This window comes from Schistocerca serialis, unplaced genomic scaffold (assembly GCF_023864345.2).
Source record: "Schistocerca serialis cubense isolate TAMUIC-IGC-003099 unplaced genomic scaffold, iqSchSeri2.2 HiC_scaffold_1244, whole genome shotgun sequence".
NCBI lineage: Eukaryota > Metazoa > Arthropoda > Insecta > Orthoptera > Acrididae > Schistocerca > Schistocerca serialis.
In genome coordinates this window covers 1-10,000 of record NW_026047452.1, presented here as the reverse complement: position 1 = coordinate 10,000, position 10,000 = coordinate 1, and the positions used below count along the sequence as shown (strand labels likewise).

The following is a 10,000-nucleotide window of genomic DNA, read 5'->3' as shown; positions in this document are numbered from 1 at the left end:
CCCGGACATTTCACGTCGTCACACTACCGGTATTGACTAATAGACTGATTGCTGATAATCATTAGCCACACACTGGGGGAAACGGCCGACAGGGGCGGCAACATAGTGGAGCCGCAGTGTCACTAATGTACAGAGATAGAACAGTTTCGACTGGAACCAGAGTAACCGTATACACGGCACTGATTAGTAATAGATGCAGAGCCATCAGAATACAGATAATATATACAACCGTCCCTATACATGCTGAAAGACTCTGCACACAATGAGAACCACACGTCAGCCAGACACTATCACACACTACTCTCTGCCTCTAACAGGCACACACACAATATCTAACCACCAGCATGGAAGAACATCCGGTGCATCCTCTCCGCCACATTACACAATCCACACTATCATAACCAGACCGGGAGGTCCACCCAGAAAACAGAATATCCCACCCTTCCGACATCCGCCATTGCTCAGCTAAGCCACGAACACCCACACATGTCCTACACAGGGGTGCACCCAACATCACAATACTGCCTCCTGTCACAGTACACAAACAATGGCAGGAATGAAAGACACAGATCTGCCACAACCTTGGAATCGGAGCGCCGCCTGTCATGAGCCACAAGTGCATCCTGACGTGACAAATCGGATGATCCCGCAGGCATGCACTTACGATAATCACTATCAACGAACCTGCCGCCCCCTCCCCCCCCAAAATACACCTTTCCCTACAACGTGTACCTTAACCTAAGCTATATTGTACCTTAACCTAAGCGATATTGTACCTTAACCTAAGGTATATCGTACCTTAACCTAACCTACATTGCGCCTTCACCTAACCTACGTTGTACCTTAACCTAACCTACGTTGTACCTTAACCTAACCTACGTTGTACCTTAACCTAACCTACGTTGTACCTTAACCTAACCTACGTTGTACCTTAACCTAACCTACGTTGTACCTTAACCTAACCTACGTTGTACCTTAACCTAACCTACGTTGTACCTTAACCTAACCTACGTTGTGCCTTAACCTAACCTACGTTGTGCCTTAACCTAACCTACGTTGTGCCTTAACCTAACCTACGTTGTGCCTTAACCTAACCTATGTTGTGCCTTAACCTAACCTATGTTGTGCCTTAACCTAACCTATGTTGTGCCTTAACCTAACCTATGTTGTGCCTTAACCTAACCTATGTTGTGCCTTAACCTAACCTATGTTGTGCCTTAACCTAACCTACGTTGTGCCTTAACCTAACCTACGTTGTGCCTTAACCTAACCTACGTTGTGCCTTAACCTAACCTACGTTGTGCCTTAACCTAACCTACGTTGTGCCTTAACCTAACCTACGTTGTGCCTTAACCTAACCTACGTTGTGCCTTAACCTAACCTACGTTGTGCCTTAACCTAACCTACGTTGTGCCTTAACCTAACCTACGTTGTGCCTTAACCTAACCTACGTTGTGCCTTAACCTAACCTACGTTGTGCCTTAACCTAACCTACGTTGTGCCTTAACCTAACCTACGTTGTGCCTTAACCTAACCTACGTTGTGCCTTAACCTAACCTACGTTGTGCCTTAACCTAACCTACGTTGTGCCTTAACCTAACCTACGTTGTGCCTTAACCTAACCTACGTTGTGCCTTAACCTAACCTACGTTGTGCCTTAACCTAACCTACGTTGTGCCTTAACCTAACCTACGTTGTGCCTTAACCTAACCTACGTTGTGCCTTAACCTAACCTACGTTGTGCCTTAACCTAACCTACGTTGTGCCTTAACCTAACCTACGTTGTGCCTTAACCTAACCTACGTTGTGCCTTAACCTAACCTACGTTGTGCCTTAACCTAACCTACGTTGTGCCTTAACCTAACCTATGTTGTGCCTTAACCTAACCTATGTTGTGCCTTAACCTAACCTATGTTGTGCCTTAACCTAACCTATGTTGTGCCTTAACCTAACCTATGTTGTGCCTTAACCTAACCTATGTTGTGCCTTAACCTAACCTATGTTGTGCCTTAACCTAACCTACGTTGTGCCTTAACCTAACCCATATTGTACCTTAACCTAACCCATATTGTACCTTAACCTAACCCATATTGTACCTTAACCTAACCCATATTGTACCTTAACCTAACCCATATTGTACCTTAACGTAACCTAATTTGTGCCTTAACGTAACCTAATTTGTGCCTTAACGTAACCTAATTTGTGCCTTAACGTAACCTAATTTGTGCCTTAACGTAACCTAATTTGTGCCTTAACGTAACCTAATTTGTGCCTTAACGTAACCTAATTTGTGCCTTAACGTAACCTAATTTGTGCCTTAACGTAACCTAATTTGTGCCTTAACGTAACCTAATTTGTGCCTTAACGTAACCTAATTTGTGCCTTAACGTAACCTAATTTGTGCCTTAACGTAACCTAATTTGTGCCTTAACGTAACCTAATTTGTGCCTTAACGTAACCTAATTTGTGCCTTAACGTAACCTAATTTGTGCCTTAACGTAACCTAATTTGTGCCTTAACGTAACCTAATTTGTGCCTTAACGTAACCTAATTTGTGCCTTAACGTAACCTAATTTGTGCCTTAACGTAACCTAATTTGTGCCTTAACGTAACCCATGTTGTGCCTTAACGTAACCCATGTTGTGCCTTAACGTAACCCAATTTGTGCCTTAACGTAACCCATGTTGTGCCTTAACCTAACCTATATTGTGCCTCAACCTAACCTATATTGCGCCTTAACCTGACGCACGTTGTCGCTGAACCTGCTCTGTAATTGTTATGCAACTCGTTAAATTAGTGTAGTGTTGCCTAACCGCAACCCTCGCAATATAGTTCGCTATTCGCACTGCCCGGTCCCCTGTGTATCGCGTCATGTTAAACACCTTGCAGGTGTTGCTGACTTTCCACATGCTCCTGCTATACACTGTAATGTGGATAGCAGCAGGACGTACATGCCCCCCCCCCTTCCCCCCTGCCTTCGCAAGCTGGTCGTTGAGAAGTTTGCATGTTCAATGCCCTTCGCATGCCGACGTACTCAGCCTACGTTGTGGTACGGCCTGTCACCTGTCCGCCGATGTACGCAAAACCCACAAACTGTACTGCACATTGGTCCGTATGTACTGAATGATACATCGTGGCACATGTGTGACCGTACGACGACTGCGCCTAGCAACGGCAGACCATACAGTCCAAATATTGTGCACGCAGCTACGTGTCGTCTCCCTATAAGAGCTGGATTGCAGTGTGGTACGCCATTCAGACGTGTGGGAGGAACGGACGCCCTGGATGGCGATCAGCATGAGCAGTCTGTTGATGTAGTGGAGCGTGTATTCGGACGTAGTCGTCTCTTCTCACACACCGTGATAGCATGTTGCACCGCGTTCCACATCTGCGACATCCTGCAGAGGCCGGCTGACAGTCGTTCGCGCAATGGACACCGCATACGTACGGGGGCTACCTTCCACGTGTTCTCGAGGCGTGCACATGTTGTTGCGTCTATGTGGGCAGACGTAGTGTGTTGTGACACCTGACACAGGCATGCAATACTCGTTGCAAATGGCGATGGACGTCTACGTTTGCTGGTGACGTTACGCAAATGAACAACAGGTAACCCGTTGTGGTGCGGTTGTTCTCGCTAGAGGTGAATCAGTGTTGGCGACGATCGGTCGAGCTATTAACCGGTTGTTTCAGGGATACCCACCATGCCCACGAACGTGAAAGGGGACCCACCATGCCCACGAACGCGAAAGGGGATCTGGGTGTGAGGCGATACGCGGCGGTGGCTGGGTGGGACCGTCCCCGGCCGGTGAGGGGGGGCCGCCCGGCGTGCTGGCAGCGCGGTGCGTGGGCGCACGCGCTACAGCCGGCTGGTGGGGGCGGCCAGTGGCAGGCGCGCCGGCCGACGGACGCGGCAGGCGGCGCAGCTGCGCGCCGGCGCCCCCTGCTCGCGGCGCCTTGCGGCCAAAGTAGGTCCTCGCGGGCCCGGTGCGAAGCGCGGTGGCCATCTGCAGTGTGCTGGTCCGATTGAGGACTGTGTGCGCTGAGGATGCGCCGCCGCCCGGCGCTCGGCGCCGCGACGCCGTCTGCTGCTCGGTCGCCCCAGCGGTTCTCGCAGGTGGTTTGTATCGCAGCTGTGCGGACGTGTTGGCGCGTGCGCTGTGCTGGGAGAGTTCGCTTCGGCACCCAAGTGGGGCTTTTGTCCTTCTGTGGCGCTGGCGTTGGAGCTGCCGGTCACCGTAGGTGGCGCGTGTTGTCTCCCGCCGGCAATGCCACGACAGCACGCTCCCGGGCCTCTGTCGGCAGCGGCAAGCTCAGTTGGGAGCACGGGTGGTCGCACCTAAAGCGTCTACTCGCCTAACTCCGGGCGATTGCGCCTCTCTCGAACCCGACCAAGTACTTAGGACGGCGCTGCGCGCCGCCGGGACCTGAGAGGGTTTCGAGGTGTGTTGTGCAGGGGAGCTCAGCCTCCTCCTGTTTGCAGAATAATTGAGCGGACGCTTGCGTGTTCGCGCGGGCCCCCGGGACACACTCCCCGGGCGGCCGGCTGCTCAGCTCTAGTTGACGCAGCTCCCTGGTTGATCCTGCCAGTAGTCATATGCTTGTCTCAAAGATTAAGCCATGCATGTCTCAGTACAAGCCGCATTAAGGTGAAACCGCGAATGGCTCATTAAATCAGTTATGGTTCCTTAGATCGTACCCACGTTACTTGGATAACTGTGGTAATTCTAGAGCTAATACATGCAAACAGAGTCCCGACCAGAGATGGAAGGGACGCTTTTATTAGATCAAAACCAATCGGTCGGCTCGTCCGGTCCGTTTGCCTTGGTGACTCTGAATAACTTTGGGCTGATCGCACGGTCCTCGTACCGGCGACGCATCTTTCAAATGTCTGCCTTATCAACTGTCGATGGTAGGTTCTGCGCCTACCATGGTTGTAACGGGTAACGGGGAATCAGGGTTCGATTCCGGAGAGGGAGCCTGAGAAACGGCTACCACATCCAAGGAAGGCAGCAGGCGCGCAAATTACCCACTCCCGGCACGGGGAGGTAGTGACGAAAAATAACGATACGGGACTCATCCGAGGCCCCGTAATCGGAATGAGTACACTTTAAATCCTTTAACGAGTATCTATTGGAGGGCAAGTCTGGTGCCAGCAGCCGCGGTAATTCCAGCTCCAATAGCGTATATTAAAGTTGTTGCGGTTAAAAAGCTCGTAGTTGGATTTGTGTCCCACGCTGTTGGTTCACCGCCCGTCGGTGTTTAACTGGCATGTATCGTGGGACGTCCTGCCGGTGGGGCGAGCCGAAGGCGTGCGACCGCCTCGTGCGTGCTCGTGCGTCCCGAGGCGGACCCCGTTGAAATCCTACCAGGGTGCTCTTTATTGAGTGTCTCGGTGGGCCGGCACGTTTACTTTGAACAAATTAGAGTGCTTAAAGCAGGCAAGCCCGCCTGAATACTGTGTGCATGGAATAATGGAATAGGACCTCGGTTCTATTTTGTTGGTTTTCGGAACCCGAGGTAATGATTAATAGGGACAGGCGGGGGCATTCGTATTGCGACGTTAGAGGTGAAATTCTTGGATCGTCGCAAGACGAACAGAAGCGAAAGCATTTGCCAAGTATGTTTTCATTAATCAAGAACGAAAGTTAGAGGTTCGAAGGCGATCAGATACCGCCCTAGTTCTAACCATAAACGATGCCAGCCAGCGATCCGCCGCAGTTCCTCCGATGACTCGGCGGGCAGCCTCCGGGAAACCAAAGCTTTTGGGTTCCGGGGGAAGTATGGTTGCAAAGCTGAAACTTAAAGGAATTGACGGAAGGGCACCACCAGGAGTGGAGCCTGCGGCTTAATTTGACTCAACACGGGAAACCTCACCAGGCCCGGACACCGGAAGGATTGACAGATTGATAGCTCTTTCTTGATTCGGTGGGTGGTGGTGCATGGCCGTTCTTAGTTGGTGGAGCGATTTGTCTGGTTAATTCCGATAACGAACGAGACTCTAGCCTGCTAACTAGTCGCGTGACATCCTTCGTGCTGTCAGCGATTACTTTTCTTCTTAGAGGGACAGGCGGCTTCTAGCCGCACGAGATTGAGCAATAACAGGTCTGTGATGCCCTTAGATGTTCTGGGCCGCACGCGCGCTACACTGAAGGAATCAGCGTGTCTTCCTAGGCCGAAAGGTCGGGGTAACCCGCTGAACCTCCTTCGTGCTAGGGATTGGGGCTTGCAATTGTTCCCCATGAACGAGGAATTCCCAGTAAGCGCGAGTCATAAGCTCGCGTTGATTACGTCCCTGCCCTTTGTACACACCGCCCGTCGCTACTACCGATTGAATGATTTAGTGAGGTCTTCGGACTGGTACGCGGCATTGACTCTGTCGTTGCCGATGCTACCGGAAAGATGACCAAACTTGATCATTTAGAGGAAGTAAAAGTCGTAACAAGGTTTCCGTAGGTGAACCTGCGGAAGGATCATTACCGACTAGACTGCATGTCTTTCGATGTGCGTGTCGTGTCGCGCAACACGCAGCTACCTGTACGGCTCGCAGTAGCCGTGCGCCGCGTGCGGAACCACGCGTTCGTCTCAAAACTAACGGCAATGTTGTGTGGTACGAGCGCTGAAGCGCTGGAGCGGCTGGCCTGCGGCACCTGGCGCCTGGCGCCGGTTTTGAATGACTTTCGCCCGACTGCCTGTCCGCTCCGGTGTGGAGCCGTACGACGCCCATCGGCCGTGAGGCCGTTGGACACTGAACGCTGGAACAGGGCCGCCACACGCCTCAGTCCCGCCTATGCAACTGTCTCGAAAGAGATGGTGGAAACTATGAAAAGATCACCCAGGACGGTGGATCACTCGGCTCGTGGGTCGATGAAGAACGCAGCAAATTGCGCGTCGACATGTGAACTGCAGGACACATGAACATCGACGTTTCGAACGCACATTGCGGTCCATGGATTCCGTTCCCGGGCCACGTCTGGCTGAGGGTCGGCTACGTATACTGAAGCGCGCGGCGTTTGCCCCGCTTCGCAGACCTGGGAGTGTCGTGGCCGCCTGTGGGGCCGGCCGCGTCTCCTTAAACGTGCGATGCGCGCCCGTCGCCTGGCGGTTCGCATACCGGTACTTACTCGGTAGCGTGCACAGCCGGCTGGCGGTGTGGCGTGCGACACCTCGTACAACGACCTCAGAGCAGGCGAGACTACCCGCTGAATTTAAGCATATTACTAAGCGGAGGAAAAGAAACTAACAAGGATTCCCCCAGTAGCGGCGAGCGAACAGGGAAGAGTCCAGCACCGAACCCCGCAGGCTGCCGCCTGTCGTGGCATGTGGTGTTTGGGAGGGTCCACTACCCCGACGCCTCGCGCCGAGCCCAAGTCCAACTTGAATGAGGCCACGGCCCGTAGAGGGTGCCAGGCCCGTAGCGGCCGGTGCGAGCGTCGGCGGGACCTCTCCTTCGAGTCGGGTTGCTTGAGAGTGCAGCTCCAAGTGGGTGGTAAACTCCATCTGAGACTAAATATGACCACGAGACCGATAGCGAACAAGTACCGTGAGGGAAAGTTGAAAAGAACTTTGAAGAGAGAGTTCAAAAGTACGTGAAACCGTTCTGGGGTAAACGTGAGAAGTCCGAAAGGTCGAACGGGTGAGATTCACGCCCATCCGGCCACTGGCCTCCGCCCTCGGCAGATGGGGCCGGCCGCCCGCGCGGAGCAATTCGCGGCGGGGTCGTGTCCGGTTGCCTTTCCACTCGCCGCGGGGCGGGGCCGTTCCGGTGTGCGGTGGGCCGCACTTCTCCCCTAGTAGGACGTCGCGACCCGCTGGGTGCCGGCCTACGGCCCGGGTGCGCAGCCTGTCCTTCCGCGGGCCTCGGTTCGCGTCTGTTGGGCAGAGCCCCGGTGTCCTGGCTGGCTGCCCGGCGGTATATCTGGAGGAGTCGATTCGCCCCTTTGGGCGCTCGGGCTCCCGGCAAGCGCGCGCGGTTCTTCCCGGATGACGGACCTACCTGGCCCGGCCCCGGACCCGCGCCGCTGTTGGCTCGGGATGCTCTCGGGCGGAATAATCGCTCCCGTCAGCGGCGCTTCAGCTTTGGACAATTTCACGACCCGTCTTGAAACACGGACCAAGGAGTCTAACATGTGCGCGAGTCATTGGGCTGTACGAAACCTAAAGGCGTAATGAAAGTGAAGGTCTCGCCTTGCGCGGGCCGAGGGAGGATGGGGCTTCCCCGCCCTTCACGGGGCGGCGGCCTCCGCACTCCCGGGGCGTCTCGTCCTCATTGCGAGGTGAGGCGCACCTAGAGCGTACACGTTGGGACCCGAAAGATGGTGAACTATGCCTGGCCAGGACGAAGTCAGGGGAAACCCTGATGGAGGTCCGTAGCGATTCTGACGTGCAAATCGATCGTCGGAGCTGGGTATAGGGGCGAAAGACTAATCGAACCATCTAGTAGCTGGTTCCCTCCGAAGTTTCCCTCAGGATAGCTGGTGCTCGTACGAGTCTCATCCGGTAAAGCGAATGATTAGAGGCCTTGGGGCCGAAACGACCTCAACCTATTCTCAAACTTTAAATGGGTGAGATCTCCGGCTTGCTTGATATGCTGAAGCCGCGAGCAAACGACTCGGATCGGAGTGCCAAGTGGGCCACTTTTGGTAAGCAGAACTGGCGCTGTGGGATGAACCAAACGCCGAGTTAAGGCGCCCGAATCGACGCTCATGGGAAACCATGAAAGGCGTTGGTTGCTTAAGACAGCAGGACGGTGGCCATGGAAGTCGGAATCCGCTAAGGAGTGTGTAACAACTCACCTGCCGAAGCAACTAGCCCTGAAAATGGATGGCGCTGAAGCGTCGTGCCTATACTCGGCCGTCAGTCTGGCAGTCATGGCCGGTCCTTGCGGCCGGCCGCGAAGCCCTGACGAGTAGGAGGGTCGCGGCGGTGGGCGCAGAAGGGTCTGGGCGTGAGCCTGCCTGGAGCCGCCGTCGGTGCAGATCTTGGTGGTAGTAGCAAATACTCCAGCGAGGCCCTGGAGGGCTGACGCGGAGAAGGGTTTCGTGTGAACAGCCGTTGCACACGAGTCAGTCGATCCTAAGCCCTAGGAGAAATCCGATGTTGATGGGGGCCGTCATAGCATGATGCGCTTTGTGCTGGCCCCCGTTGGGCGAAAGGGAATCCGGTTCCTATTCCGGAACCCGGCAGCGGAACCGATACAAGTCGGGCCCCTCTTTTAGAGATGCTCGTCGGGGTAACCCAAAAGGACCCGGAGACGCCGTCGGGAGATCGGGGAAGAGTTTTCTTTTCTGCATGAGCGTTCGAGTTCCCTGGAATCCTCTAGCAGGGAGATAGGGTTTGGAACGCGAAGAGCACCGCAGTTGCGGCGGTGTCCCGATCTTCCCCTCGGACCTTGAAAATCCGGGAGAGGGCCACGTGGAGGTGTCGCGCCGGTTCGTACCCATATCCGCAGCAGGTCTCCAAGGTGAAGAGCCTCTAGTCGATAGAATAATGTAGGTAAGGGAAGTCGGCAAATTGGATCCGTAACTTCGGGATAAGGATTGGCTCTGAGGATCGGGGCGTGTCGGGCTTGGTCGGGAAGTGGGTCAGCGCTAACGTGCCGGGCCTGGGCGAGGTGAGTGCCGTAGGGGTGCCGGTAAGTGCGGGCGTTTAGCGCGGGCGTGGTCTGCTCTCGCCGTTGGTCGGCCTCGTGCTGGCCGGCGGTGCAGGATGCGCGCGCCTGCGCGGCGTTCGCGCCCCGGTGCTTCAACCTGCGTGCAGGATCCGAGCTCGGTCCCGTGCCTTGGCCTCCCACGGATCTTCCTTGCTGCGAGGCCGCGTCCGCCTTAGCGTGCTCCTCCGGGGGCGCGCGGGTGCGCGGATTCTCTTCGGCCGCCATTCAACGATCAACTCAGAACTGGCACGGACTGGGGAATCCGACTGTCTAATTAAAACAAAGCATTGCGATGGCCCTAGCGGGTGTTGACGCAATGTGATTTCTGCCCAGTGCTCTGAATGTCAACGT

General features: G+C 54.6%; 2 non-coding genes across 2 annotated transcripts; both read left to right on the top strand.

Moving 5' to 3' along the window:
• The first annotated feature begins 4,567 nt into the window (after window positions 1–4,567).
• On the top strand, window positions 4,568–6,476 carry LOC126436753 (small subunit ribosomal RNA). The gene has a single exon (XR_007580893.1). It is a non-coding gene; the product is annotated as a small subunit ribosomal RNA (ribosomal RNA).
• Window positions 6,477–6,829: 353 nt separating this feature from the next.
• Window positions 6,830–6,984, top strand: LOC126436750 (5.8S ribosomal RNA). The gene has a single exon (XR_007580891.1). It is a non-coding gene; the product is annotated as a 5.8S ribosomal RNA (ribosomal RNA).
• Window positions 6,985–10,000: the final 3,016 nt, after the last annotated feature.